The sequence below is a fragment of the Tursiops truncatus genome, chromosome 3, assembly GCF_011762595.2.
Source record: "Tursiops truncatus isolate mTurTru1 chromosome 3, mTurTru1.mat.Y, whole genome shotgun sequence".
Lineage (NCBI taxonomy): Eukaryota > Metazoa > Chordata > Mammalia > Artiodactyla > Delphinidae > Tursiops > Tursiops truncatus.
The window spans coordinates 100,658,263-100,681,188 of NC_047036.1; the positions used below are offsets into that span (position 1 = coordinate 100,658,263).

The 22,926-nt window shown below is 37.8% G+C and overlaps 1 long non-coding RNA gene across 1 annotated transcript in view; it reads left to right on the top strand.

Annotated features, from left to right (window-relative positions):
• The first annotated feature begins 16,360 nt into the window (after positions 1-16,360).
• The window catches only part of LOC141278316 (uncharacterized), a 121,438-nt gene continuing 114,872 nt past the window's right edge, over positions 16,361-22,926 (top strand). Inside the window, exon 1 of the long non-coding RNA XR_012330834.1 lies at positions 16,361-16,572. This is a non-coding gene — a long non-coding RNA (uncharacterized lncRNA). The remainder of the gene's footprint in view (positions 16,573-22,926) is intronic.

The following is a 22,926-nucleotide window of genomic DNA, read 5'->3' on the forward strand; positions in this document are numbered from 1 at the left end:
ATTCATGGTTGTTTGTAGCTTTTTAAAAAGCAGAACATCTTTCTTTGTAAACTTAATGAGAAGAAAATTAGCAAACTGATAAGTAAGTTGCCTGAAAATGTTTCCAATTATCAATTTATTTTTTATTTTAAGAAAGTACCATCAGAGGTAACTATTCTAACTTAACAGGGTAAGTTTATATATATATATATATATATATATATATATATATATATATATATATATCTCAGACATCTTTGCTGCTCCAAAGAAAAGTAGACAATCCTTGGTTTAAGGCTAAGCACATCCCCAAAGAAAGAAAGAAGAAAGAATTAGAAAGGAAAGAAAAATGCTCAGACCATCTGTAAACTTGGACCTGCATCTTTGTGCTTCAGGGACAGTTGTGACAATTGTCCTGATGAAAGGGAATTTATGGGTGTAAGTCAGTTGTGCCAATGTAGCTCTGGCATATAGCTGTGGGTGCAGCTGGTGAATGCAAAATCAGCCATTTGCAAGAAAACATTTTTTCACCTTCACAAGATCCTCAAAGGTTTTCCATCAGCCTTTCACTATGAAATAATCTGTGTCTGACTTATTCCTTCTTAGACCATTGGAAAGACATTGAGGAGATCCTTGATCAATTTATATCCCAACATTGCATGATCTTAAGGAAGAAATTTTCAATCACTTCAAAAATTAGTTCCTCAGTAACTGACTTGCTTATACTATTATGGTAAGAATTGATAAAGTAGATTAAATAGGTAAGATTTCTACCTACAAAAGTGTGACTTGAATTCAACTTGCTCTCAACCCACAACATGTGGCCATTATGAAAATGCTAGCGAAATAGTTCTTTGGAAGAAAGTTTAAATAACCATGTCAGACGGTCATTTTTCTACCATTGGTTCTACTTCAATGCTCCCAAAACAGCATTATTTTATTTTTCTTATTAATTTAATTTATTTAACCTGAGACTTTTATAGGATGGAGAGGGAAATTTAACGTAAGTGCAGGATAATAGAGAATAATGAATTACGATTTCCAAGGCTATGCTTTCTTTTAGTTTTTGACATATAAGCATTTTTCAGCATATACAGTACACTTACTCATACAACTGAACTTTCTCCCCAGGGCTGGGACTGAGGGGAGGAGTACAAAACTTGAGGAGACAGGCTCTCTCAGAGTCGAGTGAACACACTTCAGCTTTGCCCCCTGGGTGCCTTACTTGCCTCACCTTAGCCCTGGCCCTGTTGGTCCCAGTCCCACAGGAGTAACAGCCAATCTGCTAAATTCACATTCATATAGCTGTTATTTTGTCCAGGCACAAGCGTCTGGTCATATTTGCTTCCTAACTCTCCATCCAAGTGAAAGAGAATAAATAACTGGCTTCAAATTCTAATTGCAGGCTAAGAATTATACCATTAATTTCTATTCTATATGGAAAGAAAACTCATCCTGTTTTATTAAGACAACTTTGTTCTTAATATTGTGTGGAAGATATCTTGGGTGCAAATTATTGCGTGATCCTGTTTTCCTAATGACTTGGGGAAATACATGGTTTATGTCAAAAGCTGAAACTTTGACCACAAGATTCATGATCAGTTTTTCCCATCACTGATTGTGATTGAAGCAAATTACAATACCATGTCTTCTTACAAATTCTTTCATTGATCCACATTTGTTTCTTGCTTTTAATGTTGAAACATACTTTTCAGATTCGTGTCTAGCATTGAATTACCTCAGGCAAGTGACGATTCTTCTGTACATTATTTGTGTTATCGAATAGTGATAAGTCTATGCAAAGCTAAGATCTTCTGCTGTAACAAGATGGTAGGTAATAACGAGAGCATTTAGAAAATATGACTTAATCCTAAAATATTGTGTTTGATTTCAATAATACATATCAAATTGTGGTTTGAAAATTTATTGGTGATATCATTGCAGAGTCCTAGAAAGGACCTCTGGCAATTGCTTGTGTAGTAAGTCATTGCTTTCCAAGCAAAGCATAAGGCCCAGTCAGTATCTTTATGAGTAAAGGATCTTGTGGAGAGAAATGTTTGGAAGTCTGTTTCTGAAGCATTTCAAAAAGGCTAGGGGAACAATGGCTATCTTCCCATAGGAAGAATTTAGAATTGCACTTCACAAGAGTGGGCTTGACAGCGTGAAGCAAGGGTTTGTCCATCTCTGGTTTGGGGGATATAGCTGAGTGGCAGTCATCTGTCCTTATCTGCAGAATCCTGGCTAACCTTTCTCTTCACCACATTATATTCTTCCTTATCATGCGCAGTAAACGCCGCTAAGGTACTAGCACATGGCATTCATTGGGCATTGTGTTTATATATAGGTTTAAAGAAATTGTCAGTTACAGCCAGGATCCCAGGCTAAGGGGTGGGAGAAAAAGGGCCTCCCCAGCCAGTTGAAGCACCGTCTCCATTTTGGACTCTCAGCCCTCGAGTCAAGTAGAAGCTTCTGGAAGTTCCCCCAGCAGAAGCACATGCTCTCTGGAGACCGTGGGGGAGACCTAAACTGTGGAAAGCACTATCGATCAGAGAGAGGAACAAGCCCTGATAGCAAATCCAGTAGAAACCTCACCACCTTTTTTTTTCTGAAGACCTTTTCAAATCCTTCTCTAGTCACTGAGTAGAAAGCAGTAAATTAGAGCAGCAGGCTCAGAATTTGGAAGCCTCTGGTAAGTGGGGCAGGCTGAGTTATTGCTTTCTGTAACCCTCCCGCCTGCCCAGGAGTCATACATAATTGAGAAGGAGGTAAATAAGAATTAAATACCTTAAGTCTCTTTTTTTCCCTGTCCTTTGATTACACCACGATTTTATTTATGATTCCCCAAAGAGAAAGAAATTTCCCTTATGTGCCATTGCTTTTGTAAATTGTTCAAGAATCACAAAAATGAAATACTTCACAGCGGGTTTTTCTCTGTTGCCTCTTTCCTGCTGTACTGACCCCTTTAAAGTGATGCTTTACCTCGTCCACAGCCACCCTATCCCCACCTCCTCCGAATACAACTGCCTTCATTTCACTGTATCTTATTTACCAAAGAAGATCAAATACGTCTCAAGTCCACACTGAACCTGGTGCCATGTTCACTGGCCCTGGCCAGGTTTTTCATCATATGATATTGTTCTGTGTCTCTGGGGTAGTGTTTAAGGTAGACAGTTCACATTTTTTGTTTTGTATTTGTGTTAAGAATTGAGTGAGCAGCTACACTCAATTCTGTGAAGAGTGAACAGTGAATAGAGGAAATGCAAACAACTCAGGTTTGGTTTGGTTTCAAATATTATTTTCAGTAGCTTGGGTGGAGCGGGGGCACATAAGAAAATGTTTACCTGAATTATCTGTGCAGTCTCCCAAAGTTGCACATTTCTTTGCCCAAACAGATAGAATTTGATATATGAGCTCTCTGAATCTGGAAGTTTCTAGCAATTGGTTCTTTTCTTTAAACAAAATTTCAGGACTTTTTTTTGTATCACTTAGTCCCACCACCAGGAAATTTAAGAGGTTGGGGATACAGATTCTTTTTTCATGTCATCTTCCAGCTGGAGGGAATTCCTTTTAATAGAAAGGATTTGGAGTGTGAATAACAGGTTAAATGATGTCAAGGCACAGACCAACGTGATACCGTAATGATGAAACCTTCATATAATGATTCTTACCAGATTTTAAGGGCGGGTGGGGAGGGGTGAAATGCACTGAGAAATAAAATCTGCCACACATGACAGGCAGGATTCTTTTTTGACTCAAGGTTACCAAATATTCTGACCTTCTACCCTTTGAGATTTTTCTACCACTCCAGCAGAGCAGAGAAAAACATGCTTGAGGAAGAAATAAAGCCCAAGATAGAGGACAAGTGACAGGGCAATGGCATGAAGGGGTATTTTATTCGAGGGAATGCAACTATAATAGGAACTCAGAGTCAGAAAATTGAAAGTCTCTTTCCCACCCATTTATTGAATTCACTTTAAGCTCCACAGTCTGCCTGGAATGAAACCCTGGGATTTTTTCCCCCTTAGTAAATTTCAGTCATATGTGCCCTTGTACTGTGTGCACTGTATTTTTTCATAGATACTCTTTATTTTATATTATCTATTACTATGTACATTTTACATATGTATATTTCAGTGTACTATATTCATCGTATACCTATTCATATCATATATATAAAGAATGGTATACCAAAATCATGTTCTATATGGGCAATTTAAGAGATTTCAAGAGTCCTTTTGGCTCTACTCAACTTTCACTTTATACACTGACTCTACAAATTAATCCCCATGTATGATCAGTGTAATAATTATGCTGTTTTGGTTAAGTTTCAGTGCCTAAGCTCAGACAAGTCATAGCTTCAGTAAATGAAAGACCCTGCATGTTCATTCATGCAAAGTCTGTCAGAGAGTTTTGAGGAATCACAGAAAATGGAAGAGATGCCAGAGGAGTAAGAAATAGAAAAATATACCAATTTTCAAAAGGAGGATAAAGATATATTCCAGAAATTAAAACTATAAAACTCATTTGACACTGATCTCTAGCAACAAAAAGCAATTTCAGGATATTTAAATAATTTGGAAGCATTTAGGAAATGATTACAATTAGCCAGCATGGTTGCACTAAGAATAATTCATAACAAGGAAAGCTAATTTCTTTATTCTATCATATTCTTCCACTGCTTTTTAAGGAAAAGCCATAAAGATGGTATATCTTAATTTATTATATTCTAATGGGAAAAATGAAGAATACCGTTAACTTATGAATTGCCGTCAAATGAGAGGGAGCTTTTAGTCAAGTCCTTCACTAATTTGCACTGAGTTTCATCTTGTCCAATATTTTTCTTTAATATCTTGGATGAAAAGTGTAGAGCAATTATATCTTGTTTGTGAATTACAAAAAGCTAGACAGGAGAGCAATTTCAGAAAATTAGTATTACCAAAAAAATCCTCAGTAAACAACTTGAAGAGCAAAGCTTATAAAACTTTATTTACTAAGAAGAAATGTAAAGGTCATCACTGAGTACAAATCTTAACTTTGCATGCACAGAATTAGGCAGATCTGTCTTAAGTACAGAGCTTGTGGAAAGAACTAGACTTTTTTGTTGATTGAAGGTGTAACATGAGCCAGTCGTGTGAAATATCTGCCAAGAAAACACCGGCAGTCTTTGGTTACATTTCCAGTCCCCAAGAAAATGGGAGGTTATCTTCCCACCAAGCTGCATACTAGTTGACCACACGTGGAGTATTGTATTGACTTCAAGGGAACACATCTTAAATCTAATCCATCGTCAACATGACAGAATTTCAAATATTTGAAGACAGCTTTCAAGCTGCCTCCTCCAAGCTCAGTATTGCTCTTCTTAACAGAACAAGGTGTGTCATCAGGACAATTCCTTGTTAATAATACCGCTCTCTGCACATTTGTCAACAACTCTTTGTAAATGCGTCACACGGGATTGGATGGGATGCCAGATGTAGAATGGCTAGTATAGAAGGGTGTAGGACCTTCACCTGCCCTGTGCAAGTTATTTTTGTATTTATCAAGTCTAAGATTATAGTGAAGCTACATCACACATTCATGTGACTTACAGTAATACTACTATACGTTTCAGCAAAAACAAATAAAAAGGAACATTGCCCACCCACTAAATATGCCTCTGAGTAAACATGAGATGAGAATGTGAATCTGGACACTCATGGGTCATAAATTTAATATTTCCTAAAGTTAGGGCTAAATATGATTCAAGAGTTTACAGATGGGTGTTTTTCCTCACCCCTAGATACATTGCCACTCTTTATGGGAAATTTTAGATTTTCAAGGTATTTGACTCAGTGAAAATCTTGTCTTTTTTTGACTTTTGATAACCATGTAAGATGCAACTCTTCTGTATATCTTGTTTTTCTTGGCAGTAACCTCACATTTTTTAACTTATAGGCAATTTTTAACATCACCAAATGCTTGTTAAATCAATTCTACTCTATATTATACTTCTAGAGTTGTTTTATTTTGTTTGAACCTAAGTATAGAATTTTATGTTTAATTCCTAGTATATTTCTTCCTATTTGACTCATCATTACAGATGATTGCTTTGTGGTATCAAATTGCTATTATACTCAGCCTTATGTCATCCAGTTTCCATGATAAGCCAAGGCCTGACCCCCCCCCCTTTTGGTCACCATTAGAGATTCATTAAGACGTTTGCATGAACTATATTTCACTGATTCTACAAATGCACATTTTTCCACATTTTTACATCTTTGAAATTATGTCTTAAAATCAGTGAGATCGTCAAGAGACAAGGAAACAAGCCATAGACTAAGAGAAAATATTTGCAAAAGACACACCCAATAAAGGACTATTATCTAAAATATACAAAGAACTCTTGAAACTTAATAAGAAGAAAATGAATAATCCAATTAAAAGTGGGCCAGGGGGCTTCCCTGGTGGTGCAGTGGTTGAGAGTCCGCCTGCCGATGCAGGGGACATGGGTTCATGCCCCGGTCCGGGAAGATCCCACATGCCATGGAGCGGCTAGGCCCGTGAGCCATGGCCGCTGAGCCTGCGCTTCTGGAGCCTGTGCTCCACAACGGGAGAGGCCACAACAGCGAGAGGCCCGCGTACAGCAAAAAAAAAAAAAAAAAAAAAAAAGTGGGCCAAAACTTTAATAGACATCTCACCAAAGAAGACTCTGATGGCAAGTAAGCATATGAAAATATGTTCAATATTATATGTAATCAGGAAATTGAAAATTAAGACAATGAGATACCACTATGGAACTATTAGAATGGCCAAAATCCAGAACACTGACAACACCAAATGCTGGTGAGGATGTGGAGCAACAGGAACTCTCATTCATTGCTGGTGGGAATGCAAAATGATACAGTTACTTTGGAAGACAGTTTGGTGGTTTCTTACATAACTAAACATACTCTGACCATATGATCCAGTAATCAGTCTCCTTCAATTGAAAACTTACCCACACAAAAACCTGCAAACAGATGTTTATAGCAGCTTTATTCATGATTGCCAAAACTTAGAAGAAGCCTAGATACCCTTCAGTAGGTGAGTGGATAAACTGTGGTACATCCAATCAATGGAATATTATTCAGCAGTAAAAAGAAATGAGCTATCAAGCCATGAAAAGAATGGAGGAACCTTAAATGCATATTATTAAGTAAAAGAAGCCAGTCTGAAAAGGCTACATAGTGTGTGGCTCAAACTATATCATCTGGAAAACACAAAACTTTGGAGACAGTAAAAAAATTAGTGGTTGCCAGGGGTTGGGAGTAAAGAAGGATGAAAAGGTAGAGCACAGATTTTTAGGACAGTGAAACTACTCCGGATGATACTACAATAGTGGATACATGTCATTATACATTTGCTCAATCCCATAGAATGTACAACACCAAGCGAGAACCCTAATGTAAACTATAGACTTTGGGCGATAATAAAGTGTCAATGTAGGTTTATCTATTTTAACAAATGTACCATGCTAGTATGGGAGGTCAACAGTGAGGGAGGCTATGTATATGGGGGCGACTAGGGGTATATGGGGCCTCTGTACTTTCCATTCAATTTTGCTGTGAACCTAAACATTTTCTAAAATATAAGTTTACTAATAAAAAATCAAAATCAGTGCGATCTTAAAATACCTGTTGGCCAGGTGACAGCCCTGACATAGCGGTCATCACCTGTGCATACAGCAACATAGTCATTGCTGCTCATATTATCAGCACTTCAAATGAATTATGTGCAGTGTTGGGACTTTTCATATTAACTTTAAAATATCTTCAAAAATATACACTATGATTCAACTTGGAAACAAAAAGATATTATAGATGTGAACAGCACAGAAACAGAGCGGGGGGTGCATATTTGATGTTAGTGCAGCAAAGAATTGCCATTGCAGTAAATGACCCAAACTATATTTTCTCAAGAATATAGGACCTAGGAAAGGATAGTCACCACACATGCATGAAGTCATGCTGTATTTTATTCCTGAGATAAGCACACAAAGACTATCACATGGCAGTAATGTATGTAAGCGAAAATTTTAAAATCCCTGAGGCTAGAGCAAAGAAATTTTATGCACTGAGAAAAAGCTGTTGTGACAATGTCATATGACTTAAGTCATAAAAATACAAAAGCAAGTCTAGTCAAATAGGAAATGCTGAAAAAAAGCTGAGTATTCTTTAACATGCCTCAGAATTAGACTGTCAATGCTAAAGGAGTCTCTACAGAGACCTAGGAGCATAAATAAGTTTAAAAGCCCTTTCAGTAAGTGTAAAATAAAAATTCTAAGTGATTAGAAAGCACATAATAGTTTTAAAGGCAGCAATTTTTTTTAGTAGTATACAAAATAATGGTGAGTCTTATAAACAATAGCATCTCAAGTCAAAGAAATATGATTTTACCAACTTACAGACTTAATCTATACATTCATTGATGATAAAACTTCCATGGTCCCTTAGAAGAATTGACGAGTGAACTGGCTAGTAGGCATTTTCCCTTGATAGATGGGAGGGTCAATATAAAACACTGCACATGCAAGGTCTACACAGGACAATAAAAAGAGTTGTGCATGGTTGTAAACGGGTGAATACAATCAACAGAGCTGCCTAATTCAATTAAGTAATTCAGTGACTGAAACTTGATGCACCTGGATCAATTGGAGCAGAACAAGCATAACTACTCTTAAACATACTGTTCTGGTGAAACTTGTGTACCTGTGTCTGTACACTTTGAAACATTTGATCAGTTAAAAGAACCTAAAATCCTAATTTGGGAGGCAGGAAATTTTTTTTAAACCAAGTTTATAGTTACAGGACACCCTAGTCTAAAATAACTAGTCAAAAGTAACTAATCTAAGCACCTTCACTACTAGAATTGCCTCTTAATTGTTCTACCTGCATCCATTTTGGCTCCCATCAGCCTATTCTCCATGCTTTTCTAAGTGCAAATGCACAAACACTAACAAATTTTAACATCTGAGTCATTTCTTCTTGCTCTTAAGAAAAATTCAAAACTCCTTCCCATGGCTTGATCCGGATTCCCTCTCTAGCCACATCTTACTTCATGACTGTGCTTTTGGCACAAGAACACAATTTTTCAGTACCTTATTTGAGCCATGTTCCCACTCATCAATGAGTTCTCTGCTTGGCGTTCACTTACCGTTTTCCCTCATTTGGTAAGCTCTCATTCATCCTTCGGCTGCCAACTCAGTTGTCACTTCCTGAGAGAAGCCCAGTCTCCCTGACTAGGTCAAGTTCACCTGTCTCACACACTTACAGTACCACGTCTCTCTATCTCATTGCAGTTAACATGGTTAAAAAGAAAATATTGTTATAACAAACGGCGGAGGAAATTTGTTTAATAAAAAGGGCTGAGAACATTCTAGAATTGAAGAAAGACATAGTCTGAGATTGAAGAAACATGGAAAATCCCAAGAAAAATATAAAAGCAAATTGATGCCTAGACACTCATAAATAAATTACAGAAAATCAAAACTAAAAGTGAAAATCTGTAAAGAGAAGACATTACTTAGAATGGCAATCACATTTAGAGAAGAATTCTAGTTAGCAGCAATAAAAGATAATAAAATAATATCTTCAGAGGCGAATGAAAATATTCTCAAATCAGAATTCTATAAATAGCCAAACTATTATTCAAGAATTAAAAAAAAATCATTTTCAAAGACCAAAAGATTATTTTACCTAGAGACTGCAATGGTTAATTTTATGTTTCAATTTGGCTAGGTCATGGTACCCAGATATTTGGTCACACATTATTCTAGATGTTTCCATGAAGCTATTTTTTAGATGATATTAACATTTAAACCAGTAGATTTTGAGTACAGCATATTACTCAACAAGATGTGGGTGAGCCTCATCTGATCAGTTGGTCTTAATAGAAAAAAACTGACCTCCCTGAAAGAGTAAGAGAGTTCTGCCAGTAGATAACCTTCCAATTCAAACTGCAACTCTTCCCTGGGTTTCCTCCACAATCTCATGATCTCATGAAACACTTCAATCTTTCTCTCCCTCCCTCCCCTCCCAATTCTCTTCCCCTTCTCTTTCCTTCCCCTTCCCTCCCCTCCCCTCCCTTCTCCTCTCTTTCCCTCCCTCTCTTCTGTTTCTGTGGAGAACCCTGACTAATACATAGAACTACACTAAAAAGTCATGTATTAAAAGTTATACTTTGATAAGGAAAAAAAATAACCCAGAAATAAGGGATGGATTACACTATTACAAGGACAATAAGGAGAAAAAACCAGAAAAACAGTAACATGCTGACAAATATAAATAAATATTGACTGTTTAAAAAGCAAGGACAGGGAGGGGCTTCCGGGAAGATGGCGGAAGAGTAAGACGCAGTGATCACCTTCCTCCCCACAGACACACCAGAAATACATCTACACGTGGAACAACTCCTACAGAACACATACTGAACGCTGGCAGAAGACCTCAGACCTCCCAAACGGCAAGAAACCCCCCCACGTACCTGGGTAGGGCAAAAGAAAAAAGAATAAACAGAGACAAAAGGATAGGGACGGGACCTGCACCGGTGGGAGGGAGCTGTGAAGGAGGAAAGGCTTCCACACACCAGGAAGCCCCTTCGCGGGCGGTGGCTGCGGGTGGCGGAGGGGGAAGCTTCGGAGCCGCGGAGGAGAGCAGAGCAACAGGGTGCGGGGAACAAAGCGGAGAGATTCCCGCACAGAGGATCGGTGCTGACCGGCACTCACCAGCCTGAGAAGCTTGTCTGCTCACCCGCCGGGGCGGGCGGGGCTGGGAGCTGAGGCTCGGGCTTCGGTTGGAGCACAGGGAGAGGACTGGGGTTGGTGGCGTGAACACAGCCTGCAGGGGGTTAGTGCGCCATGGCTAGCCGGGAGGGAGTCCGGGGAAAAGACTGGACCTGCCGAAGAGGCAAGAGACTTTTTCTTCCCTCTTTGTTTCCTGGTGCGCGAGGAGAGGGGATTAAGAGCGCTGCTTAAAGGAGCTCCAGAGACGGGCGCGAGCCGCGGCTAAAAGCGCAGACCCCAGAGACAGGCATGAGACGCTGAGGCTGCTGCTGCCACCACCAAGAAGCCTGTGTGCGAGCACAGGCCACTATCCACACCCCCCTTCCGGGGAGCCTGTGCAGCTCGCCACTGCCAGGGTCCCGGGATCCAGGGACAACTCCCCCCGGAGAACGCACGGCGCACCTCAGGCTGGTGCAACATCACGCTGGCCTCTGCCGCTGCAGGCTCGCAGAATAAATCCAAGGAGAAACGTGCTAAGACACATATTAATCAAACTGTCAAAAATTAAATACAAAGAAAACATATTAAAAGCAGCAAGGGAAAAACAACAAATAACACACAAGGGAATCCCCATACAGTTAACAGCTGATTGTTCAGCAGAAACTCTGCAAGCCAGAAGGGACTGGCAGGACATATTTAAAGTGATGAAGGAGAAAAACCTGCAACCAAGATTATTCTACCCAGCAAGGATTTCATTCAGATTTGATTGAGAAATTAAAACCTTTACAGACAAGCAAAAGCTGAGAGAGTTCAGCACCACCAAACCAGCTCTACAACAACTGTTAAAGGAACTTCTTGAGGCAAGAAACACAAAAGAAGGAAAAGACCTAGAATAACGAACCCAAAACAATTAAGAAAATGGGAATAGGAACATACATATCGATAATTACCTTAAATGTAAATGGACTAAATGCTCCCACCAAAAGACACAGATTGGCTGAATGGATACAAAAACAAGACCTATATATTTGCTGTCTACAAGAGACCCACTTCAGACCTAGAGACACATACAGACTGAAACTAAGGGGATGGAAAAGGATATTTCATGCAAATGGAAACCAAAAGAAAGCTGGAGTAGCAATTCTCATATCAGACAATATAGACTTTAAAATAAAGACTGTTAGAAGAGGCAAAGAAGGACACTACATAATGATCAAGGAATTGATCCAAGAAGAAGATATAACAATTGTAAATATTTATGCACCCAACATAGGAGCACCTCAATACATAAGGCAAATACTAACAGCCATAAAAGTGGAAATCGACAGTAACACATTCATAGTAGGGGACTTTAACACCCCACTTTCACCCATGGACAGATTATCCAAAATGAAAATAAATAAGGGAACACAAGCTTTAAATGATACATTAAACAAGATGGACTTAATTGATATTTATAGGACATTCCATCCAAAAACAACAGAATACACATTTTTCTCAAGTGCTCATGGAACATTCTCCAAGATATATCATATCTTGGGTCACAAATCAAGCCTTGGTAAAATTAAGAAAATTGAAATTGTATCAAGTATCTTTTCCAACCACAACGCTATGAGTCTAGAAATAAATTACAGGAAAAGATCTGTAAAAAATGCAAACACATGGAGACTAAACAATACACTACTTAATAACGAAGTGATCACTGAAGAAATCAAAGAGGAAATTTAAAAATACCTAGAAACAAATGACAATGGAGACACAACAACCCAAAATCTATGGGATGCAGCAAAAGCAGTTCTAAGAGGGAAGTTTATAGCAATACAATCCTATCTCAAGAAACAGGAAACATCTCGAACAAACAACCTAATCTTGCACCTAAAGCAATTAGAGAAAGAAGAACAAAAATCCCCCAAAGTTAGCAGAAGGAAAGAAATCATAAAAATCATATCAGAAATAAATGAAAAAGAAATGAAGGAAACGATAGCAAAGATCAATAAAACTAAAAGGTGGTTCTTTGAGAAGATAAACAAAATTGATAAGCCATTAGCCAGACTCATCAAGAAAAAAAGGGAGAAGACTCAAATCAATAGAATTAGAAATGAAAAAGGAGAAGTAACAACGGACACTGCAGAAATACAAAAGATCATGAGAGATTACTACAAGCAACTCTATGCCAATAAAATGGACAACCTGGAAGAAATGGACAAATTCTTAGAAATGCACAACCTGCCAAGACTGAATCAGGAAGAAATAGAAAATATGAACAGACCAATCACAAGCACTGAAATGGAAACTGATTAAAAATCTTCCAACAAACAAAAGCCCAGGACCAGATGGCTTCACAGGCGAATTCAATCAAACATTTAGAGAAGAACTAACACCTATCCTTCTCAAACTCTTCCAAAATATAGCAGATGGAGGAATACTCCCAAACTCATTCTACGAGGCCACCATCACCCTGATACAAAAACCACACAAAGATGTCACAAAAAAGAAAACAACAGGACAATATCACTGATGAACATAAATGCAAAAATCCTCAACAAAATACTAGCAGACAGAATCCGACAGCACATTAAAAGGATCATACACCATGATCAAGTGGGGTTTATTCCAGAAGTGCAAGGATTCTTCAATATACCCAAATCAATCAACGTGATACACCATATTAACAAATTGAAGGAGAAAAACCATTTGATCATTTCAATAGATGCAGAGAAAGCTTTTGACAGAATTCAACACCCATTTATGATAAAAACCCTGCAGAAAGTAGGCATAGAGGGAACTTTCCTCAACATAATGAAGGCCATATATGACAAACCCACAGCCAACATCATCCTCAATGGTGAAAAACTGAAACCATTTCCACTAAGATCAGGAACAAGACAAGGTTGCCCACTCTCACCACTCTTATTCAACATAGTTTTGGAAGTTTTAGCCACAGCAATCAGAGAAGAAAAGGAAATAAAAGGAATCCAAATCGGAAAAGAAGTAAAGCTGTCACTGTTTGCAGATGACATGATACTATACATAGAGAATCCTAAAGATGCTACCAGAAAACTATTAGAGCTAATCACTGAATTTGTTAAATTCGCAGGATACAAAATTAATGCACAGAAATGTCTTGCATTCCTATACACTAATGTTGAAAAATCTGAAAGTGAAATCAAGAAAACACTCCCATTTACCATTGCATCAGAAAGAATAAAATACCTAGGAATAAACCTACCTAAGGAGACAAAAGACCTGTATGCAGAAAATTATAAGACACTGATGAAAGAAATTAAAGATGATACAAACAGATGGAAAGATATACCATGTTCTTGGATTGGAAGAATCAACATTGTGAAAATGACTCTACTACCCAAAGCAATCTACAGATTCAGTGCAATCCCTATCAAACTACCAATGGCATTTTTCACAGAACTAGAACAAAAAATTTCACAATTTGTATGGAAACACAAAAGACCCCGAATAGCCAAATCAATCTTGAGAACGAAAAACGGAGCTGGAGGAATCAGGATCCCTGACTTCAGACTCTACTACAAAGCTACAGTAATCAAGACAGTATGGTACTGGCACAAAAACAGAAAGATAGATCAATAGAACAGGATAGAGAGCCCAGAGATAAACCCACACACATATGGTCACCTTATCTATGATAAAGGAGGCAGGAATGTACAGTGGAGAAAGGACAGCCTCTTCAATAAGTGGTGCTGGGAAAACTGGACAGGTACATGTAAAAGTATGAGATTAGATCACTCCCTAACACCGTACACAAAAATAAGCTAAAGATGGATTAAAGACCTAAATGTAAGGCCAGACACTATCAAACTCTTACAGGAAAACATAGGCAGGACACTCTATGACATAAATCACAGCAAGATCCTTTTTGACCCACCTCCTAAGAAATGGAAATAAAAACAAAAATAAACAAATGGGACCTAATGAAACTTCAAAGCTTTTGCACGGCAAAGGAAACCATAAACAAGACCAAAAGACAACCCTCAGAGTGAGAGAAAATATTTGCAAATGAAGCAACTGACAAATGATTAATCTCCAAAATTTATAAGCAGCCTATGCAGCTTAATAACAAAAAAACAAACAACCCAATCCAAAAATGGGCAGAACACCTAAATAGACATTTCTCCAAAGAAGATATACAGACTGCCAACAAACTACAATGAGATGTCATTTCACACCAGTCAGAATGGCCATCATCAAAAAATCTAGAAACAATAAATGCTGGAGAGGGTGTGGAGAAAAGGGAACCCTCTTGCACTGTTGGTGGGAATGTTAATTATACAGCCACTGTGGAGAACAGTATGGAGGTTCCTTAAAAAACTACAAATAGAACTACCATATGATCCAGCAATCCCACTACTGGGCATATACCCTGAGAAAACCATAATTCAAAAAGAGTCATGTACCAAAATGTTCATTGAAGCTCTATTTACAATAGCCTGGAGATGGAAACAACCTAAGTTTCCATCATCGGATGAATGGATAAAGAAGATGTGGCACATATATACAATGGAATATTACTCAGCCATAAAAAGAAACGAAATTGAGCTATTTGTATTGAGGTGGATAGACCTAGAGTCTGTCATACAGAGTGAAGTAAGTCAGAAAGAGAGAGACAAATACCGTATGCTAACACATATATATTGAATTTAAGAAAAAAAAATGTCATGAAGAACCTAGGGGTAAGACAGGAATAAAGACACAGACCTACTAGAGAATGGACTTGAGGATATGGGGAGGGCGAAGGGTAAGCTGTGACATAGCGGGAGAGAGGCATGGACATATATACACTACCAAACGTAAGGTAGATAGCTAGTGGGAAGCAGCCACATAGCACAGGGAGATCAGCTCGGTGCTTTGTGACTGCCTGGAGGGGTGGGATATGGAGGGTGGGAGGGAGGGAGACGCAGGAGGGAAGAGATGTGGGAACATATGTATATATATAACTGATTCATTTTGTTGTAAAGCAGAAACCAGCACACCTTTGTAAAGCAATTATACCCCAATAAAGATGTTAAAAAAAAAAGGAAGGACAATAAAATACTAGACATCAATACATAGAAAATATGAGGGACATAGAGTAAAAATGCTCTAAGTTTCTTGTATTAACAACCTTAGACTTATTAAGTATGCATTTAAAAATTGAGGGGTAGCCACTTAAAAGGACAAGTTTTGGATTACTTCTAAAAGATCAGATTAAAGAAAATTCACTTAAACCAAGACAAAAAAGAGAAGTAAAGCAAAGGAAAAAAAAAGAAAGGAAATTTGAAAACATTATCGTCATCATCATAAATATCAATAACCTCAATAAAAGTCACTAGATAAATTTGCTTATTAAGAGACAGAGACTCTCAGATTGAATGAAATACAAAATCCACATGGATAGGTCTTATATAATGTTGACTAAAAAGAGGAAGTTACAGAAAGAGAATTAATGTAAATTTTTAAAACTCAAAAAACAATTCTATATATAGTCTATAAATATATTCCTATGTACTAGAAGTACGAAAACATGAGCACACATCTACTTCAGGTTGCTACCCACGTCTAGGGGGGAGTGGAAATGGGATTTATTTTTGAGATATGTGCAAAAGAGAAAAACACTCTCTGTTTTGCAGTTTAGGTTCTTTCATGGTTATTACCTGCCATGTCAGGTGAGTCCCATCTGGATGACCGACTGTCCTATACCAAGGTTGAAAACCGATTCTACAGTGTCACCTGGAGTGTGTTAAGAAATGGGCTTTATTGCTTAAAGAGAAAACTCGTGTGGAAATCATGATCTGCAAGGGAAGACGCCACGTCTCCATCACTCTACCATCCTACAGAGATCGGTGAGTCTATGGGCTGTTGGAGGGACATTGCCCTTCTGTTTTTCTGCTTTTTTATAGGGTAAGGCAAGAAAGCTGCCTTATTAATTGGGGAGTACACTGGCTGCCTGGTGCCAGGAGGTCAGGATTTTGGATGTTAGCTGTTTACAGCGTTGTCTGGGAAAATTAGCTGCCCTTCACTTGAAGATCCTGGGGCCCACAGAAGTTTGCCAAACCGCTGCCTGGGTTAGAGACCACGAGAGCTGTGGGAAGCCGAACTTGGGTGTAGACTCTCCAGCAAGGAGTTGGGGGTGCCAGTAGTCTCAGCTGGACTGTTGCCCAAACAACCTAGGGTGGGTTCCAAGATCATTTTCAAAAAACATAGATCAATGCACTATGGTATCTGTAATGTTTTATTTCTTTTTTAAAAAGGGGGCAGGGGGAGGAGTGGGGAATCTAAAACAAAGACCACAATATACTAACAGTTGTTCAGCCTCAGTGGTATGTACATAAATGCTTGTTTCACTCCCTTCTGCACTATATTTGAAAGACCCCCTTCCCGGGAAAGCGGGGGTGGGATGAATTGGGAGATTGGGATTGAATAGATACACTACTATGTATTATAAAATAGGTGACTAATGAGAACCTACTGTATAGCACAGGGAACTCTACTCGGTGCTCTGTGGTGACCTAAATGGGAAGGAAATCCAAAAAGACGGTATATAAGTATACGTATGGCTGATTCACTTTGCTGTACAGCAGAAACTGACACAACAGTGTAAAGCAACTATACTCCAATTAAAAAAATGTTTTAATAAAAATAAAATAAAAGCCCCCTTCCCCATCCTCCAATCCCACTGCTTCCCTAAATTGTAATAATCACTGCTAAGACTTTGGTGTTTTTCCAGATCGTATTTTTCTATGGGTTAAAATATGAAAACGTAAAATATAGAGTTTGTGTGTTTGGTGGAGGAGGATCACTCTTGCTGTCATTTTGAGTTTTGATGTTAAGGCTTTTTGTTTGTTTCTACTTGCACTTCTGGAGATTCTGGATTGTTACATATTGTGTTGGCTTTGTGCCCCTTTGTGACTATGATAGATTGGGAATTAGTCTCTCATAACATAAGTATAACAGAATAAAAACTCAAAGTCTAATTCACATATTGTAAAAAGATGACTAAGAAATTTTATCATAAGGGTTGTTGGATAATCTGTCCCTTCATTGTCATTATCATCCATTAGAAGTCAAACAGATCCTGAAAAGATTTTTTTTCCTCCACGTAGAAAGTCGTTTTGATCAAACATGTGAAACTAGGTCTTGTGACCAGCTTGCTTCCTGTGCTTTGACTTTTACTTTAACCTTTACGAAAGGAAGTGAGCATGGTTTGCGTGTGTGCAGATGCACACGTGCGTGCTCTCTCTCCTGATGCTAATATCTCTTCATCTTCTGCTTCCTTTACTGAGCTAGAAAAAGGTTCCTTTCCTCCTTGGTTGAAGCACGAATTCACAATCTTTTTATTTGTCACTTTTTAGCCTGTTCTAGAATGTCTCCCTTTCTCTCCATTAAAGAGGGGTAAAATAAAATACCTCATTTTACACCTCTTAAAAGTAATTTTTATTTATACCACAACCCTTGAAGTTCACATTTTTTTCTGAAGGAAACTCCCCTGGCCACCCCCTTCCCTTCACAAGGCCACTGTTTGATCTAGTTACATTTTTATATGGAAAATATTTTCAGCAGCTCCGGTTGCTGATTTTACAAAGAATAAAAACAGAAATGGTCGCTACATTTGGCAGGAACACTTAGACCTGCGGAGTAAGCCACTGATATATTCCTGCTGCACAAATGATTTGTTTTGCTTTGTGAACTTGGACAAGCAACTCTTTCTTTTTCACAGCAAAATAGTCGGTAAAGGGGAAAAGACCAGCGCACCAGGAGGGAGCACATATTCTGTTCTTTAACCAACTTTTAAAAATATGTTTTACGTCAGTATCTAAATTACATTGCGCAGGCTGGTATTTTTTTATTTTTATTATTCAAACTCTTCTGAAGGTGGGTGTGAACTAATCCTTTTGTTTGTATCTCTGGGTTGGCTTTGATGAGTTAGATATTAAGTATGACTGGTCCAGGTGTCACATATTGATGCAGGGCATAAGTGTCAGCATTTAGATGGAGAATAATTGGATTCATATCTGTGTTATGTTTTCAAATTGCTGGGTCAGTTCTGGGTCTCCTGCTGTAAATTCTTCACTGCAGGTCCAAGTAAAAGGAATGTGACAGATTTAATACCTAGAATAAGTTATTAACTGTAAAGATGCATAAAACAGTGGCACTGCTGAGCAGAGAACATTACACTGCTCATAATTCTATAAATGAAAATTAAAGTGTTTTTTATATCAGGGAAATATTTTTCTTCATTAACTCTCCTGCTTTCCTCAAGGAAAGTCTTTATGTCTGATCTCAAGTTGAACAAGCACTTTTTGGCCATTTAACTCATGGATGTTTAAATTCTAAGATCCAAGTGTGAGAGGATGAATTTGGTAAGAGAAGGGAGTTGTTTGGAATGTTTCACTTCCCAACGGTAGTCAAGTGGCTACTGTTGACTGCAACCATGATCTTTCCAGAGAACAACATGTAGGCTGAATACCATTATAAAGACTCTGAAATATCACAATTTTTTGTCACAGTGTACTTGCCTTTCTGTCCTGGCCAAAAGGAGGGAGAATTGGATTCTAGCCCCACCAATTAATTAGAAAATTGTTAGACAGGAAGACAGGAAGGGGGAAAAAAAGAAGAGAAAGAGAAAGAAGCCAAGAATCCAGGAGGAAAAGAGATGGATGTTTTTCACCCCTCCCTGCAAGCACCAGCATTTTGAGCGATGACTGGTGCTGGTGGATAGCTTGGATTTTTCTGGGGCAGAATGTCAGCAGTGGCTAGTCGGTGCCTGTGGGACCACGCCACTCCCACCCTGAGAAAATTCTCCATTTCTGCAGCACCTTTTATCACACAAACCCAGGATGAGCGGGGAAATTCAACGCCACACCTAAATTCGCTCTGCCGTTCATTTTATTAAACATTGACTGAATACCCCCTATGGAAGAAGCCAGTCCTGGTTGATACAGAGTGTAGTATAAGTTACACAGGAGTTTCTCAAACTTCAGTCATTCAATACCACTTTATTTATTTAGCATACTTTTATGGAGACACCATTTTAAGCACTTTATGAATCTTAGCCCATTTAATCCACTTAACAGTCCAGAGCCCCCTTTTATGACAGATGTTGAAACTGAGGCTCAAAGAAATTGAGTAACTTGCCCCAGGTTACACCTTTACAAATTTTGCCATATCTACATCTCATTCATACATTATTTACCTACTTACTTTCTTTAAATTATTCACTTTTTTCCACTTAAATGAAAGTGTATTTAAGAAATCTTATCAGTGCATAAATGGGAAACAAACAATACTATGAGTCTAATGTGATAATTATGCTTCCAACTATATTTGAAGATAAATACGTATGCCACTTCACACTCATTAGTGTGGCTCTAATTTGTTTAAATGGAAAGTAACAAGTGTTGGCGAGGATATGGAGAAATTGGAAGTTTCATGTACTGCTAATAGGAATGTAAAATGGTGTCGCCATTGTGAAAAACAGTTTGGCGGCTCCTCAAAAAGTTAAGCGTAGAATTACCATAAGACCAACAATCCCACTGCTAGATATATTACCCAAAAGATTTGAAAACAGACACTCAAACAAATACTTGCACATGGATGTTCATAGCAGCATAATTGATAAAAGCCAAAAAGCAGAAACAACCCAAATGGCCATCAACTGTTGGATGGATAAACAAAATGTGGTACATCCACACAGTGGTATATTATTTGGCCACAAAAAGGGATCAGTTATTGGCACATAATACAAAATGTATGAACGCTGAAAACATTATGCAAACTGAATGAAGCCAGACACAAAAGGCCATGTAATGTATGATTGCATTCATAAGAAATATCCAAAATAGGTAAATCTATAGAGACAAAAATTAAATTTGTGGTTTTCAGGGGCTGGGCGAAGGGGAGAATGACAATTGGCTGCTTAATGCCTGTGGAATTTCTTTTTGGGATAATGAAGATGTTCTGGAATTAGATAGCAGCGATCAGAATACTTTGTGAATACACTAAAAATCGTGCATTTTAAAAGGGTGAACCTGATGATATATGAATTATATCTCAATAAAGCCACTATTTAAAAATAAATAGCAAAAATGGTAAAGGTGCTTCAGGGATACTGCAAATATTTTATTTATAAAGAACTACTTTTCTTTTCAAATAAGAATTTCTCTGATGCTTTTCCACTGAAACAAAACACAAAATAAATGGATGGTGAGGCTAGTAAAAAAGAATATTTAGATAGATATAGATATACACATACATACAATTGCATTTAAAAGCTGTATTTGTGTCCCGCCTAGAATAATTTCATATATACTATCAGAAGTAAAGGCACCAAATTTTGGGGAACATTGCTGAATATCATAGAGGGTAAGTTCAAGTGTCAGCAAGCTTGAGTTTGAATCCCAGATCTATAACTTACTATGTGAATTGAGAAAGTTTCTTAATGTCTCTAAACCTGTTTCTTCATCTGTAATATGGGGAAAATAATTGCTAGTAGTGAGGTGCCAGTATCAGGTAAGCCTGGGTCATTAACTTACGAGAACATTTCTTGAGCCCCTGCTCTATGCCAGTAAGGCAATATGCTAGAAGCATTATGTGTAATTTCATTAAATCCACACAGAAACCTCATGAGATCCAATTTAAACATAGAACCAAGAGGACAGCCTTCACTGTGGACAGTTCCACTAAGCACTATTGAAAACCTAATGCCTTCTAACCTCACAGCCATGCAAGTTATTATGGATGCAGAATTATCACCTTCTTCAAATTCCTTAAATTCAGTCTATTATCTTATGGACCATACTTTGTTTTTAAGATTTTAAAACATCAATTTATTATATAAAAAAAAGAATATGTCATTATTCTGATCTCTCATAAAATCTGTAACAAAAAATTATTTACATTTTATTTATATTTTATATGTTACCAGTTGCTAGTATCTTGCATATACCCTCTAAAAGATTATGTCTTAGATTGGTGAAAGAATTTACCCAAAATTCTATAAAATTTACCCAGAAGAAAAGATAAATAAAGTACAGAAACCATTATTCAAATTCAAATTTTAATTGACACTGGGGTCTTGGTGTATCCTTCTGGCATCTGAGAAGCCCACGCATGTACAATAACATTCATTAACTAAAAATAAATTTCACATGTGCAGATTCAGTGACAGTAATAATAAACAAATGCCAAATCACTAAAATATATTACACCCTTGCACCAGCAATTGAAATGAGCTTGGAGTCTCTTAAAGTCCACGTGGCAATAAAAGTATGGCCCCCGAATGAATCAGAATGGTGCGCATGAAACCCTTTTTCTTTTAAAGAGTCTATATAACATGTCCTGAAAGTAATAATTCAAATACTAAACATACTATTACTTCTATCTCTTGGTCTCGTATTTGACTGAATTCTTAGGAACCTACCTCACAGGGAGATGACCACTCAACTTTGCAAGGCAGTCAAGGTTTCTAAAACAGGCTATGTTTATAAGAGAGGGTCAAAAAGAACTAAAACAACTCTTAGTGCATCTGAGTTAATCCCTAGTTTAGTTTTTCTGAAAGTTCCCGATCTGTCCTTAATTATTTCTATTCAACTCACCCTTTACACGTACATAGTCAAGTAGGGAGAATTGGACCCATGGGTTTTACATTTTCATTAAAAGCCAGAGGTAAAATACAACCGACTTGAATTGTGGGTGGCAGCTCACTTCATGATTTCTTCAGAGGAAATTTGAACACATGGAGCTGGGCCGTGCAGCAAGATCACTACTTGCTTTGCAAGTGGGTGCATGTAGGCATTTGGCAAGCATTCACCAAAACTTCTTTCATTGGCCCATAGCTGAATTATTGTCCTTTCTGCTACCTTTCAGTTACCAAAGTAAAAAGGTCAGTTTCTTTATACTTAAAAAATAGTGCAAATGCAAGTTCTGTTAACAATAACTGCTTGTAACACACTTCCATTTCTATTAACCGTGTTAGGGCCGTGTTACTTTCTATAGTTCCTACGTTCTGGGAGCTGGATAAATGCTCCCTGACAATGCTAAGCCGTAATACATGTATATCTATGAATATATGCAAAAGTATACAAAGTATCAAATTTTTAAAAATCTGTGTGTGTGTTTCCATGTAAGTATTACTCTTCACAGTTACCTAAAATGTAAAGCTAGATATATGTATATATAAACACATACTAAATTAGAAA